General features: G+C 37.6%; 1 non-coding gene and 2 pseudogenes across 1 annotated transcript; all 3 read left to right on the forward strand.

Moving 5' to 3' along the window:
- Positions 1 to 8242: 8242 nt before the first annotated feature.
- Positions 8243 to 8349, forward strand: LOC114192847 (small nucleolar RNA R71). The gene has a single exon (XR_003606166.1). It is a non-coding gene; the product is annotated as a small nucleolar RNA R71 (small nucleolar RNA).
- A 6802-nt stretch (positions 8350 to 15151) lies between these two features.
- LOC114191251 (glycosyl hydrolase 5 family protein pseudogene) lies at positions 15152 to 17260 on the forward strand (annotated as a pseudogene).
- A 1878-nt stretch (positions 17261 to 19138) lies between these two features.
- Positions 19139 to 21254, forward strand: LOC114191252 (glycosyl hydrolase 5 family protein pseudogene; annotated as a pseudogene).
- Positions 21255 to 22441: the final 1187 nt, after the last annotated feature.

A 22441-nucleotide genomic window follows, 5' to 3' on the forward strand; every position in this document is an offset into this window, starting at 1 on the left:
GTTATATTTGATGAGTTCTGTTGCCTTTTTCGTGACTTTGTATGCATGAGTGAAGTTTTGATGATATGAATATTGACTGTTTGTTTAGTGTGGTTGGATGATTGATCTATGCGTACGTGAACAGTGGAGGGTTCTGTTTTTCTCGCCCAAGCGAGCCTGTCTCGCCTAAGCGAGATTAGCAATACTCGCCCATTTCTGCCTATGCAAGTTGTCGCTCAGGCGACGAGCTCCAACACTGAGCGAGAGCACGTCTCGCTCAGGCGATGAGAGGTCTCGCCTAAGCAAGAGTGCGTGACAGCGCCACTGTTCCTCTTTTAGAGCCCTTGCCTTGGCGGAGGGAGCTCGCTTGAGCGAGAGAGTCTCTCGCCTGAGTGAGACTCTTCTGCCTGAGCCAGGGGCTGGGCGTGAATGCACCAGGTTTTATTCCCTCTGTTGTCCTTGTATGGTCGCTATATTTTTGGGTGATTTGATTTGTTTGAGGCTTGAAATACATAATGTGTATGTATGGGATTGGTTCATGGATTGAATATGATGAGTTGGGTATGGATTTGATATGAGATATGGAATGATTCATGGGTAAGAAATGATGAATTTTGGCATGTGATAGAGGTCGTACCCCACCAAATTAAAACATATTAAATGCAGTACATGAAAGTGAACCAAGTCGTCTCCCAACGACCAATATTTTCATTCAAAGCAAAATTTCTAGATGAACACAACAATAAAACACAGGGGAGGATTGGCAGACAGATTCAGAATACTAATCAACAAATTAAATTAAATGCTGCAGTGATTAAAACCGTATTGACATCCTTGATTCAAACGCAATTTCACTTATCATAGACCACCAAATTAACACTAACTCGCCTTATCTCAATCCACTAGATAATAATTCACTAAGAGAAAATTACAATCTAGCTTCATTATGCAATTAAGCAATGCACACATCCTTAAATTCGTGACAGCTAAGCTACATACATTAAGCATGAACGTATCTTAACCAAAACATATTCAATTACTCTGTAAAATAAGCATTAACAGATTCACCATATGCATTCCACGAATTCAGAACAAAAACATGGCAGATTTCACAAAACAAGCACAACCTCAAAGCTTCATTGCATTCTTCATCAAGGAGTCAATACACGAATTTAGCTAGACATGGAAATGAGCAATTAAACACTTCAAAACTGGATCACAAAAACAGAACCAAGAACCCTAACTTATGAAATCTGAAAACGCAATTTAAGAGCAAAAATAGAGATTTCAAAGCTTAAATGGAATGCAAAACGGTGCTATCATATATAAATGCGAAAACCCCATTAATGGGTGCTGTTCCAGTTGTATAAAACCCACAAAACGAACTGCCCAAGCAAGAAAACAAATTCAAAACGTAAAACTCTCAATGGGTGTTGTCAAATATGCATAAAAACGGTAAAAATGAGCCAAAAACGTGAAAAACCGCAAGAGGCACGTCCATGGAAGCTTGGAGAACGAAAATGGAGGTTTTGAAGAGAGGTTGAAGATGATGGAGCGGCTGGTCTCCTTTCATGCAGACCTAATTCGTGGTCATATCACCCCTGCCACTCATATTTACAAAACTGCCACTCTACCACTCAGATTTACAAAAATGCCACTTTGGGCCTCAAATGTTGACCCATTGACTTTGCTGACGTGGAAATGACATGGAAATGATGTGGCAATTATGTGGAAAGTCTCTTCAACTAAATATTAATGTCCAAGCTCCAAAATTGCTTCACCCAAATACCTAAAAATAATTAAAAACAAAAATTAGGCCAAATAATGTGAAATTAGTCCAAATTCGGAACAGTGGCCCAATAAAGCCCAACAGATGAAAAACACTCTAATGATGAACAATTAAGCACTAATCAATTGTCTAATGGGTGCACAAAGGCTAGTGGAATGGAAAAAAATAATGACTCATCAAAATCGACCACACTTACCCTTTTGCACTCCTGGGCAAAATTAAATAGTAAAGCAAAGCAAGGACATCACAAACATAACAAGAGAGACAAAAAGACACAAGACAAACAGACACATGACAAACAGACTCGACACAGACAAATGGAAACACATCTAACACAGAAGGATTCAAAGCTGCAAGGTATCCATGAACATCATCCAAGCAATTCAAAACATGTCAAGTACTCAGTTCAGCTCAAGGAGATAATTGAAAGCAACATAACCTCACGAAATATGCACTGTATCACTCAAATCTCTAGGCTACTGTTTACTCTCAAAGCACCCCTGAAAAACAAACATCAAACAGACTTGGCAAGCCTCTAGAACCAACAACCAAACCAGAAACACATACAAGTCAAGATCAGAAGGACTTTTCAAGGTTGTAATGGGGCTGAGGACAAGGTGTGGAACGTATGGATAAGTAGCTAAGCAACCAAGGAAATAGAGGAGCAATGGGGAATAAGTCTCAATCAAGCATGAAAGTAATCCCAAACACCAACACTTCCAACTTCAGTTCTCACACAATGCTCAAATCCAAACTCCTTTTTATTTCTTTTCTTTTGTTTTCTTTTTGTTTTCTCTCTTTTTCTTTTTGTTTTTCTATACAAAGAACATGCAGAGAAACAACAATTTTGAAATCCCACATGGGCATACAAATGAGCAATCCCAAGAACCGATAACAAGCATGTGCACAACCACACTTGTTGTGCGCGATCACACTTAATTGAGCACCCATTCCCAAAAAAATTCCAAAGCTCCAAAATTTCCTAAGGTAGGAATAATCATGGTTTTTCAGGCTAAGGGCTTGTAATGCGTTGTAGAGCAATGAAAGGGTATGCAGGCTCAAAAAGGGGTATCAACGAAAACAGTTCAAGGTAGGCTCATCTGGCTATAGGCTCACAGAACAAAATTGCCTAAATCATATCCCAATGTGCATGTGAATTAGAAAAGCATCAGAAAGAGTCAAGCCAAGGCCACTGTGCAAGCATTCAAGAGGCATATATCACACAATCAAAGAATAGAGAGTGGCTCAAATTCTCACACAGGGTAAAATAATTCCAAAAGCAACTTGACATACCAAGAGAAAGCAAGGATATCAGTCCACAGAGTAACCAACAACTCATCCTCCATGAGTGAAGTGAGTGTTCCAAACAAAAAGCAAAAACATAACACTAACTAACACAAATTAACAAAAATGAAACAAACAAACGAAAACAACAACAGACAGACAGACCTGGACAAGTGCAATAAAAGTAAAGAAGAGGGGAAAGAAAACTCCCTGAATCATGGTGAAACAGCAGTGGGGTCAAGCAGGGAAGTTTCCTCCACAACAGTATCCACCAAGGCAGGATTGCTGAGGAATGGCTTCAAACAATGCCCATTCACTTTGAAGCTCTTATCGGTGGACTGGCTTTTGATTTCAACTGCACCATAAGGATAAACATTAGTAACAACAAAAGGACCAATCCACTTTGATTTCAACTTACCCCCCATGAGTCCAAGTTTGGAGTTATATAGTAAAATTTGCTGACCAACAACAAACTCCTTTCTAGCTATGGAGCTATCATGGAATTTCTTGGTCTTCTCCTTGTAGAACATAAAGTTCTGATATGCCTCTAGACGGATCTCATCTAATTCATTCAATTGCAGCTTCCTTTCCTCCCCAGCTTGATCAAGAGAGAAGTTGCATGACTTGACAGCCCAGTATGCTCGATGCTCTATTTCCACTGGAAGGTGGCATAGCTTACCAAAGACAACCCGATAAGGAGACATCCCTATAGGTGCCTTGTAAGGAGTCCTGTGAGCCCATAGAGCGTCCTCAAGTCTATTGCTCTAATCCTTCCTGTTGGGCTGCACAATCTTCTCCAAGATCCTCTTGATTTCTCTGTTTGAGATCTCGGCTTGCCCATTAGTTTGGGGGTGATATGGTGTAGAAAGTTTGTGCACGAGCCCATACTTTTGAAGCAAAACCCCCATGGATTTGTTGCAAAAATGGGTGCCCTGGTCACTAACAATAGCTCGAGGAACTCCAAACCTGCAAAATATATGAGACCTAACAAAGTCCACAACAACTCGAGCATCATTAGTTCTAGTGGCTTTGGCTTCCACCCATTTTGAAACATAATCAACAGCAAGTAAGATGTAAGTCAAACCAAAAGAGACAAAGAAAGGGCCCATGAAATCTATACCCCAGACATCAAATACCTCACAAAATAGCATGGGTTGTTGAGGCATCTGTTGTCTCCAAGAAATGGCTCCTCTTGCTCGTTGGCATTCCTCACATGTGCTACAAATCCTCCATGCATCTTTGAAGATGGTGGGCCAATAAAATCTGCAATCTAGCACCTTACGAGCTGTCCTTTGTGTGCCAAGGTGACACCAGGTGCAGATGAATGACAAAATTTGAGGACCAAGGTAATCTCATGGTTCGGAATGCATCTCCTGGTAACCTGATCACTGCATATTTTCCACAGATAGGGGTCATCCCAAATGTAATACCTAGCATCGCTCTTGAGTTTATCACATTGAGCTCTGGATGCTAGGGGAGGAAAAACAGATGTAGCAAGATAATTAACAATGTTAGCAAACCAAGGTGAGGAAGAAGTAGAGAGTGTCAAAAAACTTTCATCGGGAAAGTCATCCCGGATTGGTGAAGCATCATCAGTAGACCTCTCAATCCTGCTTAGGTGGTTTGCAACCAGGTTTTGTGCTCCACTCCTATCAGGGATCTCCAAATCGAATTCTTGGAGCCAGAGCATCCATCTTATCAGCCGAGGTTTTGATTCTACCTTCTTCAATAGGCACTTAAGAGTTGCATGGTCAGTAAACACAACAACAGGAGAACCAAGCAGATAAGATCAAAACTTTTCAAGTGCAAAAACTATCGCAAGGAGCTCTTTTTCTATTGTGGTGTAATTTGATTGGGCAGCATCTAATGTCCTGGAGGCGTAGTAGATTACCCTCGGCTGCTTATCAATCCTTTGAGCTAGAACAGCCCCTAATGCATAGTTGGATGCATCACACATAAGCTCAAATGGGTTGTCCAATCGGGCGCCTGAATGATTGGAGTTGTGGTCAGGACCTTCTTGAGGCAATCAAAAGCCTCTTTGCATCCTTCATCAAAGATGAAGTCAACATCCTTTTGCATTAGGTTGGATAGTGGGAGAGCCTTCTTACTGAAGTCTTGAATGAAGCGCCTGTAAAACCCTGCATGGCCAAGAAAAGAACGAACCTCTCGCACAGAAGAGGGGTAAGGCAATTGTGAAATAATTGAGATCTTGGCAAGGTCAACTTCAATGCCCTTTTTTGAAATTATGTGCCTCAATATTATGCCTTGTTCTACCATGAAATGACATTTCTCAAAATTGAGAACAAGGTTAGATTGGATGCACCTGTTTAAAACTCTGCCCAAACTATCCAAACATGCATCAAATGAGGACCCATATATAGTAAAGTCGTCCATAAACACCTCTATGTATTTTTCAAGAAAATCACTAAAAATGCTAAGCATGCACCTCTGGAATGTACCAGGGGCATTGCATAGGCCAAATGGCATCCTCCTATAGGCAAAAGTGCCAAAGGGGTAGGTGAATGTGGTTTTCTCTTGGTCCTCAGGTGCAATGTGAATTTGAAAATAACCAGAAAACCCATCAAGAAAGCAATAGTGGGACTTACCTGCCAAACGCTCAAGCATCTGATCAATAAAAGGCAGGGGGAAGTGGTCTTTTCTGGTTTCTTGATTTAGCCTTTTGTAGTCAATGCAAACTCTCCAACTGTTTTGCACTCTTGTTGGAATCAACTCCTCTTTTTCATTCTTGACTACAGTGAGGCCGGTCTTCTTTGGAACAACATGGATGGGGCTGACCCACTGACTGTCAGAAATGCGGTAGATGATCCCAGCTTGTAGAAGCTTGGTCACCTCCTTCTTTACAACATCCGAGATGACATGTTTTAGTCGTCTCTGTGGCTGTCTCACTGGCTTTGCTCCATCTTCCAACAATATCCTGTGCATGCATGTTGATGGGTTAATACCAGGGATGTAAGCTAATTTCCATCCAATTGCCTTTTTATGCTTTTTAAGAACGTGCAACAACCTCTGCTCTTATTCAGCAGTGAGGGAGGTGGAAATGATGACATGCAGTTTGTCCTCCTCCTCTAAGTAGACATACTTGAGGTTTCCTAGCAGTGGTTTCAACTCTGGAGTACTGGATGCTGGCTGAATATCAGGAACTAGAGGGGAGGGAGAAATGGGTTCCACAGCCTGTACCTGAGCATAACAATCAGATGCATATGTACTTCCTGCAACATGGTTAGTGCAACCTGATTGTATAACATCAAAGTCAATAGGTACAACATCCAGAGAGTCAAACTCAGTAGATTCAACATTATCCACATCATATTCAGCATCATCAGAATCAAAATCAGAATCAAAATTAGAATCAAAAACATCAATGCATGCAAATTCAGATAACTCAGACACAGATGAATAATTTAATGCATGCAAAGAGTGAAAATCAGAAATCAATCCATCAACAACATCATCAATAATATCCATGTGAAAAACATAATGATCCTCTGAAGGATGTTTCATGGCATCCAGAATGTTAAATCGCACAACAATATCATCAAACTCCATGGACAAAGTACCTGCATGGACATCAATTTTGGTTCGTGCAGTATTCAAAAATGGCCTGCCTAAAATGATTGGTGCAGAACCATCTGAAAATCCCTCTTCCATATCAAGAATGTAAAAATCAGCAGGGAAAATCAATTCACCAACACGATCCAAAACATCATCAACCAAACCTGCGGGGTGGGCAACACTTCTATTTGCCAATTGAATCACCACACCCGTAGGTTGCAGGGGTCCAAGAGAAAGAGATTTAAAAATAGACAGAGGCATTACATTTATTGAAGCACCAAGATCAAGCATTGCATTTTCAAATTTATTGTTACCTATGATGCAGGGTACACAAAATGTACCTGGGTCCTTGCACTTCTCAGGAATTTGAGGAACAGATTTACCTATTAATGCTGACACATTTCTGCCCATGCTGATCTTTTCGTTTCCCTTTAGCCTTCTCTTGTGCGTGCATAACTCCTTCAAGAACTTTGCATATCTGGGAATCTGTTTAATGGCATCCAACAGAGGTATGTTCACCTCAACCTTCCTGAATGTTTCTAAGATCTCCCTGTCAACCTCTTCCATCTTTTTGCTTGGAATGGCTCTTGGAGGGAAAGGAAGAGGTATGGAAGGTGCAACAGTAGAGGTGGAAGGGGTAGAAGTCACACCAGATGTGGAAGGACCAGTTGCATGAGCATCACGCTTTCTCTAAAGTGTGGCAGGGTCGACTTCCTTTGAAGGTGTAGGCTCGGGACTGGGAACTTCAATGTTCTTCCCAAATCTCAATGTAATGGCACTCACATTCCTCGGATTTTCCACCGTCTGTGATGGAAGCTTGTCAAAATTCTAAGCTTGTGCCTGGTTTAGCTGAGTGGCCATCTGCCCCATTTGATTTGTCAAACTCTGGATTAAGGCCTTAGTCTCCTACTGGAATTGCATATTTTGAAGGGTCATCATCTTGACTAACTCCTCCAATGAAGTAGAAGAAGGTGCAGGTGCTGCAGCAGGTGCTGGTGTGGGTATAGGTGGAACAGGAGCAGGTTGTGGTGCAGGTGCAACTCTTGTTGTGGAGGTGGTTGCACATTTTGAAATTGTTGGGGCTGCTGCTGGTTACCCTGGTTTCCCCATCTCAAATTAGGGTGATTCCTCCATCCTGGATTATATCGGTTGGTTGACAAATCATGGTGGTTTTGTTTTTGCTGTTGGGGCCTATTGTTGTTGAAAATATTTGTTGCATAGGCCTGAGGGGTATCCACTGGTGTAGAAGAAGAAGATTGTTGTTGCAATGCTGGGCAAGAGTCTGTAAAATGATCAACAGATGTACAAAGGCCACAAACTCTTGCAGCTGGAGCTCTCTGATTGGAAGCAAGTTGGTTGACCAGTGTGGTAAGAGCATCAATCTTACTCTCCAACTTCTTCGTGTACTCGGCTGATCCTACATCATGAACACCTCTAACAACTATGGCATCACTCCTAGTGCCAAATTGTTGAGAATTTGAAGCCATGTTTTCTATTAGTTGTCTGGCTGCAGTTGGGGTTATGTTACCAAGGGCACCACCACTTGCGGCATCAATCATATTTCGATCCATGTGGTGCAGACCTTCATAAAAATACTGCAAAAGGAGATGTTTAGAGATCTGATGGTGTGGGCAACTTGAACAGAGATTCTTGAACCTCTCTCAGTACTCATAAAGGGTCTCCCCAGATTGCTGCTTGATGCCAAAAATCTCCTTCCTTATGGCTGTTGTCCTTGAAGCAAGAAAGAACTTGGCAAGGAATAATCTCTTCAGGTCATCCCAGCTTGTGATGGACCTGGGTGTTAGGTAGTACAGCCAGTCTTTCGCATTACCCTCCAAAGAATGAGGGAAAGCCTTCAAGTATACATGGTCCTCCTGTACATCTGCAGGCTTCATGGTGGAACATACGACATGAAACTGCTTCAAGTGTTTGCACGGATCCTCACCTGCAAGACCATGAAACTTTGGCAACAAGTGTATTAAACTAGTTTTCAGCACATATGGAACCTCCTCCTCAGGGTATTGAATACATAAACTATCATAAGTGAACTCTGGTGCAGTGAGCTCACTCATGGTTCTCTTATGAGGTGGAGGAGGTTGAGCCATGTTATCAATATCAAAATCAAAATGCTCAGAATAAACAGTATGCTCAGAATGCAAGGAATGAGAAGTGTAAGAGTATGATGAGAATCAGAAGAGTCAGAAAAAGTCACTAAATATTGAGCATGCAAAGACGGATTCCTAAGATGCCTACTTGGGTTTCCCCTAGTCATGCACCAAAAAGTCACTATCAATCTCAGGATCAAATGGTTGTAATTCACTTGGGTTTCCCCTAGTCATGCACCAAAAAGCATTAATTTTAGTGATATTGGCATAACATAGGGTATAACTACAAGTATACTCAAACAAACTCCAAATGACTTGAAATTTGGTAGCCTATTCCTTTGAGTGGTCAAACAGAAGCACAAAAAAAATTAGATCAAAACTCAAAGCACAAGTATTTTTAACAATTTTTCAAAAGTAAAAAAAATGAAGAAAAATCACAAAAATCATTGCTGAAATGTAGAAAATGGCATTTTCTAGAGAATCTTAGTTTGCAAACTGCCAGAGCGGGTCTAAGCAAGGTGGGAAATCAAATTCCACCCCAAATGCATATAAAATAATAGTGATTCTGATAACCAAAGCAAAAGTTATGGTCCTCTGAAGTTTCACTAAAAATCAGTCCAAAATTTTTTTGAATCTCTTAACTCAGACCATACCAACTGCTCCAGCTATTTTTACTATCAAGTTCAATGTCTTAGAAGTGGGGGGAAACAATTTCAAGTCAAAACAAGCACCGTAGCTACCAGAACAAAAATCCAGAAGTTAAATGCCAAATTCGGACACTATTCACTACACTAGATGACACTATTCATGCGCGCCGCGACACTATTCACACTACACTACAAAGAAACACATAGGAATGGAAACAGGCACTGAACTTAACACAACATTAACATCACAACTCAACCACACTTGAACTACACACACCAAAACACGAAACACAAACACACTGAAAATTTTACTTTGAACGAAACGATTGGTCCCCGGCTACGGCGCAAAATTTGATAGAGGTCGTACCCCACCAAATTAAAACATATAAAATGCAGTACATGAAAGTGAACCAAGTCGTCTCCCAACGACCAATATTTTCATTCAAAGCGAAATTTCCATATGAACACAACAATAAAACACAGGGGGGGATTGGCAGACAGATTCAGAATCTTAATCAACAGATTAAATTAAATGCTACAGTGATTAAAATCGTATTGACATCCTTGATTCAAACGCAATTTCACTTATCATAGGCCACCAAATTAACCCCAACTCGCCTTATCTCAATCCACTAGATAATAATTCACTAAGCAAAAATTACAATCTAGCTTCATTATGTAATTAAGCAATGCACACATCCTTAAATTCGTAACAGCTCAGCTACATACATTAAGCATGAACGTATCTTAACCAAAACATATTCAATTACTCTGTAAATTAAGCATTAACAGATTCAACACATGCATTCCACGAATTCAGAACAAAAACATGGCAGATTTCACAAAACAAGCACAACCTCAAAGCTTCATTGCATTCTTCATCAAGGAGTCAATACACGAATTTAGCTAGACATGGAAATGAGCAATTAAACACTTCAAAACTAGAATCACAAAAACAAAACCAAGAACCCTAACTTATGAAATCTGAAAACGCAATTTAAGAGCAAAAATAGAGATTTCAAAGCTTAAATGGAATGCAAAACGGTGCTATCATATATAAATGTGAAAACCCCATTAATGGATGTTGTTCCAGTTGTATAAAACCCACAAAACGAACTGCCCAAGCAAGAAAACGAATTCAAAACGTAAAACCCTCAATGGGTGCTGTCAAATATGCATAAAAACGGTAAAAATGAGCCAAAAACGTGAAAAACCGCAAGGGGCACGTCCATGGAAGCTTGGAGAACGAAAATGGAGGTTTTGAAGAGAGGTTGAAGATGATGGAGTGACTGGTCTCCTTTCATGCAGACCTAATTCGTGGTCATATCACCCCTGCCACTCATATTTACAAAACTGCCACTCTACCACTCAAATTTACAAAAATGCCACTTTGGGCCTCAAATGTTGACCCATTGACTTTGCTAACGTGGAAATGACATGGAAATGATGTGGCAATGATGTGGGAAACTAAATATTAATGTCCAAGCTCCAAAATTGCTTCACCCAAATACCTAAAAATAATTAAAAACAAAAATTAGGCCAAATAATGTGAAATTAGTCCAAATTCGGAACAGTGGTCCAATAAAGCCCAACAGATGAAAAACACTCTAATGATGAACAATTAAGCACTAATCAACTGTCTAATGGGTGCACAAAGGCTAGTGGAATGGAAGAAAATAATGACTCATCAGCATGGTATTGGCATGAGGTAAAATTCTATATTCATGAATTTAGGAAGGATGAGTTGTTATTGATTCAACAAGGTATATGAATGAGGAATGGTTATGAAGGTGGGCATGATATTTATATGTGTAATAAATATTACTTGATTGATTGAGTATGATTGGTATATGGTCAGTGCCTAATTCCATGAGCCTCTAGGCGAGACCTCATGATTGTGCTTCAGTGGTCGGGACGTAATTCCATGACCCTTGTTAGTAGGAATTCATGGTGGTGCCCCATCTATATAATTTGGTAAGGATTCAAGGTAAGGTTGCATTCTGAAACTCTAAGGAGTCAGTTAGTCTCACATAGAGCGGACTGACTCTTGTGGAGAGAGTAGCAGGAGGCCTGAAACTCATGAGGGGCTAACCTTCTATGTGGGGGATTGAGACATTGTAACATGTGTAATGTAACATTTAGCTCGGGGGTGAGAAGGAAAATCCACCACAAGTGCAAGCATCCGCTGAATCCGACTAGATTATATGTATCTGGATGAGTTGAGTCTGAGTCTTAGTGTATGGTTTGCGAGTCAAAACATAATTTGGTTGACATAATCATTTGCCTGTGAAACAATATGTATCTGTATGATAAAATGTTTTATACTTTGGCTTACCCTCTTGCTTGTTTGGTTGCTTTGTATGTGGCTCTTCTCCTTTGTGATGATTATCAATTTATTGATGTGAGCAGATGTGAGAGGTACTCGAGGTTAACAAGGAAGGGATGATTCCGCTGCATAGTCTACCTGGACTGGACTTCTTTTATTTGGGCTTTTCCCTAGGGCTATGACCCATGTATTGTCTTGGCTTTTGATGTATCATCAACTACTGTTATGTCCTTTTTATTATTTCTGTATTTAGCATCGTGGTGTGCCTAGTTCCTCTTTTGTCTCCGTTTGAACAATTGTGTGGAGTGAAGTTTATACTCCAGGACCGCGCCATTTTATGCATGTGTGATACCTCTTTAATTAGGGTTATATTTTAAATGGGGTGTTACATTTATGGTATTAGGTCTGTGAACTTGGATGTCCACTTAGCTTTCTCTATGTCATTTTGAGTCTTCTTAGTTAAGTTCATGTCTTATCAATCTGACAAACGGTTTTCGTATGTGTCAGTGAACTATGGCACATCCTCGTAGGACTCTGCAATCCTCTCAAGGCGATGCACCTGATATCACCAGGGCAATAGAAGCGATGGTGGTTGCTATGACATAGCAAAGTACGACTATGATGCAGCAACATGAGGCATCAATGCAACGATAGGCTGCATCACTTAAGCAACAACAACTAGTAATGCAGCAGATGGAGACTGCAAGGGTAGCTGATGAGGATGCCCACAAGCAACATATGGAAGCCCTCTGGCAGCTGGAGGAGAACAGAACGGTTGCACTTGTCTTTGATCTTGAGCCACAACCTACAGTCAGGGAGTGGAGCCTGGAGGACTTTCTAAAACACCACCTGGTGAAGTTTGGAGGTAAGACAAGTCCTGATGCCGTGGACTAATGGCTAAAGGACATGGAGAGGATTTTTTATGCAAAGATGTGCCCCGTAGAGAACAGGTTGGCCTTCACAGTGTACATGCTTACCGGAGGAGCGATGAGAACCAGTGACTTGGGAGGCACTTAGGGAGAAGTTCTTCTATGAACTGATTTTTTAAAATTATTTTCGCTATACATATTCTTTCATCGACTCTCCTTCTAAGTTAGTGTAGATAAAAATAACATGCAATGTAAAAAATAAGAAGAAGGATAAGATACACACTTCACTTTTATATTGGTTTGTTTGGCCAGACAATAAATCTTATGATTCCCTTTCAGTAACTATGTTTATATATCAAAATTTCAATGTTTTAAGATTTTGAATAAATTAGAAGTAAATATTTTGGTAATCATGCAAGTAAACATCTTACACAAAATACGAGTTATCAAAACCATCTCTATATGCCTTTCCCTGATTAGTTAATAATATTAATGAAAAAGATTAAGTTAACACTTTAACTATTGACTAATTAATAAGAACTCTTGGATATCTATAACAGTTTTTAGTAGTGTGTGCCTCTAGATAGTGTGACAATGTCTTTGTCACTTAGCCCCATGCGATAAAAGATTTCTCTTAAATGTGATGCACCTAAAATTCTTCCATACATATTCTCAATAACTAGAACTAAAAATTCACTATACAATACCTTGGGTAAGTTAATAAAAAAATACACAATTGCTACAAAGAAGACTAAGTGCATTAATTAATGAGTGTTTTACTTTCTACAAGAATCAAATGAAAAGACCAAAGTTAACCAAATATAAACATGCATGGAGACATATTTGAAATGATGTCTTCAAAATATTTTTATCTACCAAATGATAGAAAATTGTAGAAAAAATAAACAACACAGTGATTTACCTTATTTGGCATCTAAAAGACGCCCTTCTGCTAGAGATTCCAATGAATCCTAGTAAAGAAAGTAGCATATTGTATAGTAAATATAAAGTTACCTTGTTTGAGGTATTGTTGCATTATATTCTTATAGGGTTAGAGTTTGTTAAAGGGGGTCCTACACCGTAAGATGAACCATTTCATAATAGAAAATAAAAAGTATTTTGAATAGTATAATCTAAAATATAAAATTGACATTTCAGATAGTTATTCCACATTACAAATTTTTATGGGGTGCGAAAGAAATTATTGAGGTGTAGAAAATCATTTTCCTCCCTATTCCTCTTAATCATTACTTCACAAGTATATTATTACTCTCTCCCGTGGGCTAATGGAATAGCGTGTCCTTTCAACATCATTGTTGTTGATATTCTCTTCTACAAATCAAAATTAATGAATTCTCTCCATAGCATGTATCTCCAATCCAACTAGTAGCAGACAAGCTCCATAATGACTTCCTTAATAGTCTATATTATCCACAAAATTTAGACAAGGGAAAATGTTAAAAAAACATATCAATTTTATAGAATCCTAGTATTATGCCAGTATGAGGTTGGCGCGACAAACACCGAGAAACCCAATCTGTTTGTGATTAGCGATGATCATGTAACTCGTTACATGGGAACAGTTGATGTTGCAGGAGATGCTGGTGAGACTTAGCATTGGAGCGGGTAACTTGGGGTTTTATTTCTACTATGATTTTTATTACATTGTAATCTGGATATGAAATTCGATTTGAATTTGGATATGTAAGGTTGAACTAAATTTTATGTTTTAAATATTTTGGCAATTATGATAAAGTTTTTCTTTTCCACGTTTTGGGAAATGTGTTGAATAAATGTTATCTTTTCAATTATTTATTAATAAATATATTTGAATCAAAAATATCCGGTCGGGATTTTACACTCAGCTCCATCATTTTTAACTCTTCGAAAAATTGTTGTTAAATCATCAAAAAATCATCAATTTCTTATTTTTCTTCTTTTTAATACCTCTTTCTATAATTATAAGCTAAAATGGGTTGTTTACTTACAAAATATAATAAATTAAAGCATGATAAGTTTCATGTTTATATGAAAAATTTACGCATTCTAAACACTTATCAATGACGACTCTTTATCATAGACTGGAACTTATTTATTTCGACCATTAAATAACATTTTTTTTTATTTTATATAAACGTAAAACGTATATACTTACTAAATAATCTATAGTTTTGATGATTAAGCCTCTAACATATAACATGGAAAATTGCATACAACATTGACTAATTGAATTCCTGACAGCGGAAACTAGGAAACTCAAAATGTCATTGATATGTTTAGAAACTATGTTACATAATTCAAACCTAATACTTTTTTTGAATGCCATGTTTAAGCTTAACAGGTAGTTAATGACCTAAACAAAGGATACAATTTATTGTTTTTCAACATGAATAACAAGTAGATGACGGTGATAGAAAAATAAAGAGTTAATAAGTTACAACGAAACTTTGTTAACAAAAAAGGATTGGGATGAAAAAATATTGTTACCATTGTTACTAAATGTAAACACAAAAACTCTATATATTTATTTTGCATGCTTTCTTCTCAAACATCAAAGTTCTTTTCAATTCAAAGCCAAAATGTCTAGAATACGTTCATGTTTTGTCTTTATTCTCCTCCTTGTAGTCATCTATGTGTCGCATTGCAATGCATACCCTTTATCTACTTACAACAGATGGATCATGGATGAAGCGACAGGACAACGTGTCAAGTTGGTATGTGCCAATTGGGCTGGCCACCTTCAACCAATGATCCCTGAGGGTCTTGACAAAAGGGCCATGAAGGACATTGTTGGTGAACTTGTGAAGCACAAGTTCAACTGCGTACGTCTCACCTACGCAATCTACATGTGGACACGCTATGCCGATGAGAATGTGAATGCCACCTTTGCTTCGTTGGATGTACCCGAAGTGGTTGAAGGCATTGCCAAGAACAATCCTTCTGTGTTGTCCATGACACATGTTCAGGCCTTTGATGCTGTTGTTCATGAACTTGGAGTTCAGAACATGAAAGTCTTGCTTGATAACCATGTGAGTGAGCCAATGTGGTGTTGCGATGATGATGATGAGAATGGCTTCTTCCATGACAGACATTTCAATCCTCAGGAATGGGTGCATGGCCTTACTTTGGCAGCCAAACACTTCAGCGAAAATCATGTCGTATGTACTTTTCTTTTTCCTTTTTTTCGCTCAACTATGCTCTTTGATCTCTATTAATTTTTCTATTTTTTTAGTTTTAATCCCTGTAAAAAAGAAGTAGAAGTTTTATTCTTTACACGACCTGTTAGAACTTTATCTCTGTTAGAAAGTTTTCATACGTGTTGCCAAAGTTTTGCAGGTAACCTTTATATTTATAGACTAAAAGTTCACAGATTTTAGTATAGGGCTGAACTTAGAGATAATAGTTTGACTTTTTACCTTCTCTTTGGATAAAATTGAATACAAGATGACTTACTTTTGGTTTACTAACAGGTTGTAGCAATGAGTTTGAGGAATGAGTTGCATGGTCCTCGCCAAAATTTGAAGGATTGGTACAGGTACATGAGCCAAGGAGCAGTGGCTATTCACAAGACAAATCCAAATGTGCTTGTGCTTATCTCAGGTTTGAACTATGACACTGAGTTGCAGTTCTTAAGGAGAAAACCATTGAAGATAGACTTGGGTAAGAAAATGGTGTTTGAGACACATTTGTATTCATGGTCTGGAATTGGGACACTCAAATTGAAAGAGATATGGACAAAGCAACCATTGAATAGGATATGTGCCAACAACGTTAAAGCGATAGACTATAGAGCTGGATTCCTTACCACGGGCAAGAATGCAACTCCTTTGATTTTTACAGAGTTTGGGTTCAACGAGGAAGGTTCTTCAGTGGAAGACAACAGGTTCTTGACATGCCTCCAAACCTATCTTCTTGGAAAGGATTTGGACTGGGGATTTTGGGCTTTCCAGGGTACCTACTATATTAAGAAAGACCAGGTTCAAGTTGATGAGTCATTTGGTGTAATGGATGAAACATGGCATCACCTTAGATATCCCAACTTCACTGACAAGTTCCAGCTTTTGCAAAGGAAGAATCTCGGTAAGCTTTTTGAGTTAAACGAATAAGTTCAGTTATATCATGCACTCTTAGATTGACATCACTCATAAGATGGTTTTAAAATAACATAGTTATCATCAAATTTCAATAACTTATGATATCAGTTATCATTTTTTTTCAAACACATAATATCCTATCTTATTTCTAAGTTGTGTGCTCTTGATGCAGAACCTATCTCTAAGGACCCCATTGTAAATATCTTGTACCACCCACTATCTGGTCAATGTGCTCAAGTGAATGACAAGAATGAAGTTGAACTTGGAAGTTGTAAGACCAAAAACAGATGGGTTCGTGGAGAGAATGCGACTAAAATCCTTTTACATGGCACTAAGAAGTGCTTAACAGCAGCTGGTGAAGGGATTGCAGTTGTAGTTTCCGATTGTGAAGGGAATATCAGCTCTTGGAAATTTGTATCTCTGTCTAAACTTCACTTGGCAACTATGAATCAACACAAGGGACAACTTTGCTTGCAAAAGGATTCTAACTCATCCACCATTGTCACTTCAAAGTGTATTTGCGTAAAAGATGATTCTTTATGTCTTGATGACCCTCAAAGCCAGTGGTTCCAACTTGTTCAAACCAATGTGTAGCTTAGGTTATCTACCTTAAGAGTTTAAGATTAGTATTGCATAAACCTTTTTCAATTTTTATGTTGTTTTTATTATTTTCATTTTGCCTAGTTCAATTCAGCATTTACTAATGTGTTTGGGTAATATGTTTAGGATAATTAAGTTAAATCTCTAATAAAATAAGTATTTAATTTTCTTTAGCTGGATCAAGGTTATTTTACAAGTATTTTGTTTCCAAAATTGATACAATACTAATAGAGAATAAATATCTCATTACCTTTAAAAGGGAGTATCTAATCTCACAACGAAACATTTCATTTGCATCTTCCATGGCTTTGAGTACGACGAACATTTGACAAATAAAAATTACCTTATATTAAACCAAAACCAACTTGGCCACCTATTCTGAGTTGAAATGCTTGTTGTAGTGTTGCAAGCATTTTAAAAAATATTGAGATGAAAAAACTATTGAACTTAACTTAACTTGGAGAACATGTATTATGTTAAGAAAAAAACATAAGATTTTTTAGATGATTGAATTTAAACTTAGGAGGATTTAACTTTTATTTGTATTACCTAATATTAAAACTTCCTAAGTGAAATAATAAAATAAGGGAGTTGAATTTCGAAAAAGAAAAAGAATAATCTACCATCCTCTAGCTAAATGTGTTTTATCATTTTTTATATAAATAAATATAATGCTACGAGTTTGATATAGTAGATAATGAAGCTCCATGGATGATTTTGATGGTTGAATGAAGCTTCCTTGCAGCAAGGAGGAGGATGCACCGAAGATTGGAGAGGTAATGGCAGTGAAAGTGATTTGGAGAAGGTTCCTAAGAGTAAGGCCAACATAGGGAGGAGGGCTAGAGGAAAAATCTAAGAGAAGGCTCTAGCAATCTGCACTCTCAAAATGCAAGTCATGGAGTGATCTCGACATGTATTTTGCACTAATAATTCAAGAGTAAACTTACAAAGAGTGTGGAGGCTTGATTACATAGCCGAGTATATTGGCTAACCATACTAATTAGGGATGTGCACAATTATTCTAGATCTAGGTCTAGATATCCTTAATTGGTGGATCAAAGGACATGTGGCACGTAACACTTTACACATTGTAGATATAGTGCATGGTTTGACAGAAACTCGATCAAGATAAAGACAATAAATCAGACTAATCTTTAAATTCGCCGCTAAGATAAAAAGAACTTTGGTTGCAAAAAGCATGACTTTCATTTTTCACATATATAATCATTAATTTAGTGACAAATATTTTAGTTGCTAACATAATTGATTGCCAGTTTGGTCACTGCACAAATTATTAGTATTAAAATTATTTCATCACTATTTTGACAACTAATTTACTTTAAATGTAATTTAATGACGACTCTTTATCATAGAATGGAACTTATTTATTTCGACCATTAAATAACATTTTTTTTTATTTTATATAAACGTAAAACGTATATACTTACTAAATAATCTATAATTTTGATGATTAAGCCTCTAACATATAACATGGAAAATTGCTTACAACATTGACTAATTGAATTCCTGACAACGGAAACTAGGAAACTCAAAATGTCATTGATATGTTTAGAAACTATGTTACATAATTCAAACCTAATACTTTTTTTGAATGCCATGTTTAAGCTTAACAGGTAGTTAATGACCTAAACAAAGGATACAATTTATTGTTTTTCAACATGAATAACAAGTAGATGACGGTGATAGAAAAATAAAGAGTTAATAAGTTACAACGAAACTTTGTTAACAAAAAAGGATTGGGATGAAAAAATATTGTTACCATTGTTACTAAATGTAAACACAAAAACTCTATATATTTATTTTGCATGCTTTCTTCTCAAACATCAAAGTTCTTTTCAATTCAAAGCCAAAATGTCTAGAATACGTTCATGTTTTGTCTTTATTCTCCTCCTTGTAGTCATCTATGTGTCGCATTGCAATGCATACCCTTTATCTACTTACAACAGATGGATCATGGATGAAGCGACAGGACAACGTGTCAAGTTGGTATGTGCCAATTGGGCTGGCCACCTTCAACCAATGATCCCTGAGGGTCTTGACAAAAGGGCCATGAAGGACATTGTTGGTGAACTTGTGAAGCACAAGTTCAACTGCGTACGTCTCACCTATGCAATCTACATGTGGACACGCTATGCCGATGAGAATGTGAATGCCACCTTTGCTTCGTTGGATGTACCCGAAGTGGTTGAAGGCATTGCCAAGAACAATCCTTCTGTGTTGTCCATGACACATGTTCAGGCCTTTGATGCTGTTGTTCATGAACTTGGAGTTCAGAACATGAAAGTCTTGCTTGATAACCATGTGAGTGAGCCAATGTGGTGTTGCGATGATGATGATGAGAATGGCTTCTTCCATGACAGACATTTCAATCCTCAGGAATGGGTGCATGGCCTTACTTTGGCAGCCAAACACTTCAGCGAAAATCATGTCGTATGTACTTTTCTTTTTCCTTTTTTTCGCTCAACTATGCTCTTTGATCTCTATTAATTTTTCTATTTTTTTAGTTTTAATCCCTGTAAAAAAGAAGTAGAAGTTTTATTCTTTACACGACCTGTTAGAACTTTATCTCTGTTAGAAAGTTTTCATACGTGTTGCCAAAGTTTTGCAGGTAACCTTTATATTTATAGACTAAAAGTTCACAGATTTTAGTATAGGGCTGAACTTAGAGATAATAGTTTGACTTTTTACCTTCTCTTTGGATAAAATTGAATACAAGATGACTTTGTTATTACTTTTGGTTTACTAACAGGTTGTAGCAATGAGTTTGAGGAATGAGTTGCATGGTCCTCGCCAAAATTTGAAGGATTGGTACAGGTACATGAGCCAAGGAGCAGTGGCTATTCACAAGACAAATCCAAATGTGCTTGTGCTTATCTCAGGTTTGAACTATGACACTGAGTTGCAGTTCTTAAGGAGAAAACCATTGAAGATAGACTTGGGTAAGAAAATGGTGTTTGAGACACATTTGTATTCATGGTCTGGAATTGGGACACTCAAATTGAAAGAGATATGGACAAAGCAACCATTGAATAGGATATGTGCCAACAACGTTAAAGCGATAGACTATAGAGCTGGATTCCTTACCACGGGCAAGAATGCAACTCCTTTGATTTTTACAGAGTTTGGGTTCAACGAGGAAGGTTCTTCAGTGGAAGACAACAGGTTCTTGACATGCCTCCAAACCTATCTTCTTGGAAAGGATTTGGACTGGGGATTTTGGGCTTTCCAGGGTACCTACTATATTAAGAAAGACCAGGTTCAAGTTGATGAGTCATTTGGTGTAATGGATGAAACATGGCATCACCTTAGATATCCCAACTTCACTGACAAGTTCCAGCTTTTGCAAAGGAAGAATCTCGGTAAGCTTTTTGAGTTAAACGAATAAGTTCAGTTATATCATGCACTCTTAGATTGACATCACTCATAAGATGGTTTTAAAATAACATAGTTATCATCAAATTTCAATAACTTATGATATCAGTTATCATTTTTTTTCAAACACATAATATCCTATCTTATTTCTAAGTTGTGTGCTCTTGATGCAGAACCTATCTCTAAGGACCCCATTGTAAATATCTTGTACCACCCACTATCTGGTCAATGTGCTCAAGTGAATGACAAGAATGAAGTTGAACTTGGAAGTTGTAAGACCAAAAACAGATGGGTTCGTGGAGAGAATGCGACTAAAATCCTTTTACATGGCACTAAGAAGTGCTTAACAGCAGCTGGTGAAGGGATTGCAGTTGTAGTTTCCGATTGTGAAGGGAATATCAGCTCTTGGAAATTTGTATCTCTGTCTAAACTTCACTTGGCAACTATGAATCAACACAAGGGACAACTTTGCTTGCAAAAGGATTCTAACTCATCCACCATTGTCACTTCAAAGTGTATTTGCGTAAAAGATGATTCTTTATGTCTTGATGACCCTCAAAGCCAGTGGTTCCAACTTGTTCAAACCAATGTGTAGCTTAGGTTATCTACCTTAAGAGTTTAAGATTAGTATTGCATAAACCTTTTTCAATTTTTATGTTGTTTTTATTATTTTCATTTTGCCTAGTTCAATTCAGCATTTACTAATGTGTTTGGGTAATATGTTTAGGATAATTAAGTTAAATCTCTAATAAAATAAGTATTTAATTTTCTTTAGCTGGATCAAGGTTATTTTACAAGTATTTTGTTTCCAAAATTGATACAATACTAATAGAGAATAAATATCTCATTACCTTTAAAAGGGAGTATCTAATCTCACAACGAAACATTTCATTTGCATCTTCCATGGCTTTGAGTACGACGAACATTTGACAAATAAAAATTACCTTATATTAAACCAAAACCAACTTGGCCACCTATTCTGAGTTGAAATGCTTGTTGTAGTGTTGCAAGCATTTTAAAAAATATTGAGATGAAAAAACTATTGAACTTAACTTAACTTGGAGAACATGTATTATGTTAAGAAAAAAACATAAGATTTTTTAGATGATTGAATTTAAACTTAGGAGGATTTAACTTTTATTTGTATTACCTAATATTAAAACTTCCTAAGTGAAATAATAAAATAAGGGAGTTGAATTTCGAAAAAGAAAAAGAATAATCTACCATCCTCTAGCTAAATGTGTTTTATCATTTTTTATATAAATAAATATAATGCTACGAGTTTGATATAGTAGATAATGAAGCTCCATGGATGATTTTGATGGTTGAATGAAGCTTCCTTGCAGCAAGGAGGAGGATGCACCGAAGATTGGAGAGGTAATGGCAGTGAAAGTGATTTGGAGAAGGTTCCTAAGAGTAAGGCCAACATAGGGAGGAGGGCTAGAGGAAAAATCTAAGAGAAGGCTCTAGCAATCTGCACTCTCAAAATGCAAGTCATGGAGTGATCTCGACATGTATTTTGCACTAATAATTCAAGAGTAAACTTACAAAGAGTGTGGAGGCTTGATTACATAGCCGAGTATATTGGCTAACCATACTAATTAGGGATGTGCACAATTATTCTAGATCTAGGTCTAGATATCCTTAATTGGTGGATCAAAGGACATGTGGCACGTAACACTTTACACATTGTAGATATAGTGCATGGTTTGACAGAAACTCGATCAAGATAAAGACAATAAATCAGACTAATCTTTAAATTCGCCGCTAAGATAAAAAGAA

This window comes from Vigna unguiculata, chromosome 7 (genome assembly GCF_037176805.1).
Source record: "Vigna unguiculata cultivar grain cowpea cultivar isolate G323 ecotype 2 chromosome 7, ASM3717680v1, whole genome shotgun sequence".
Classification (NCBI taxonomy): Eukaryota; Viridiplantae; Streptophyta; class Magnoliopsida; order Fabales; family Fabaceae; genus Vigna; species Vigna unguiculata.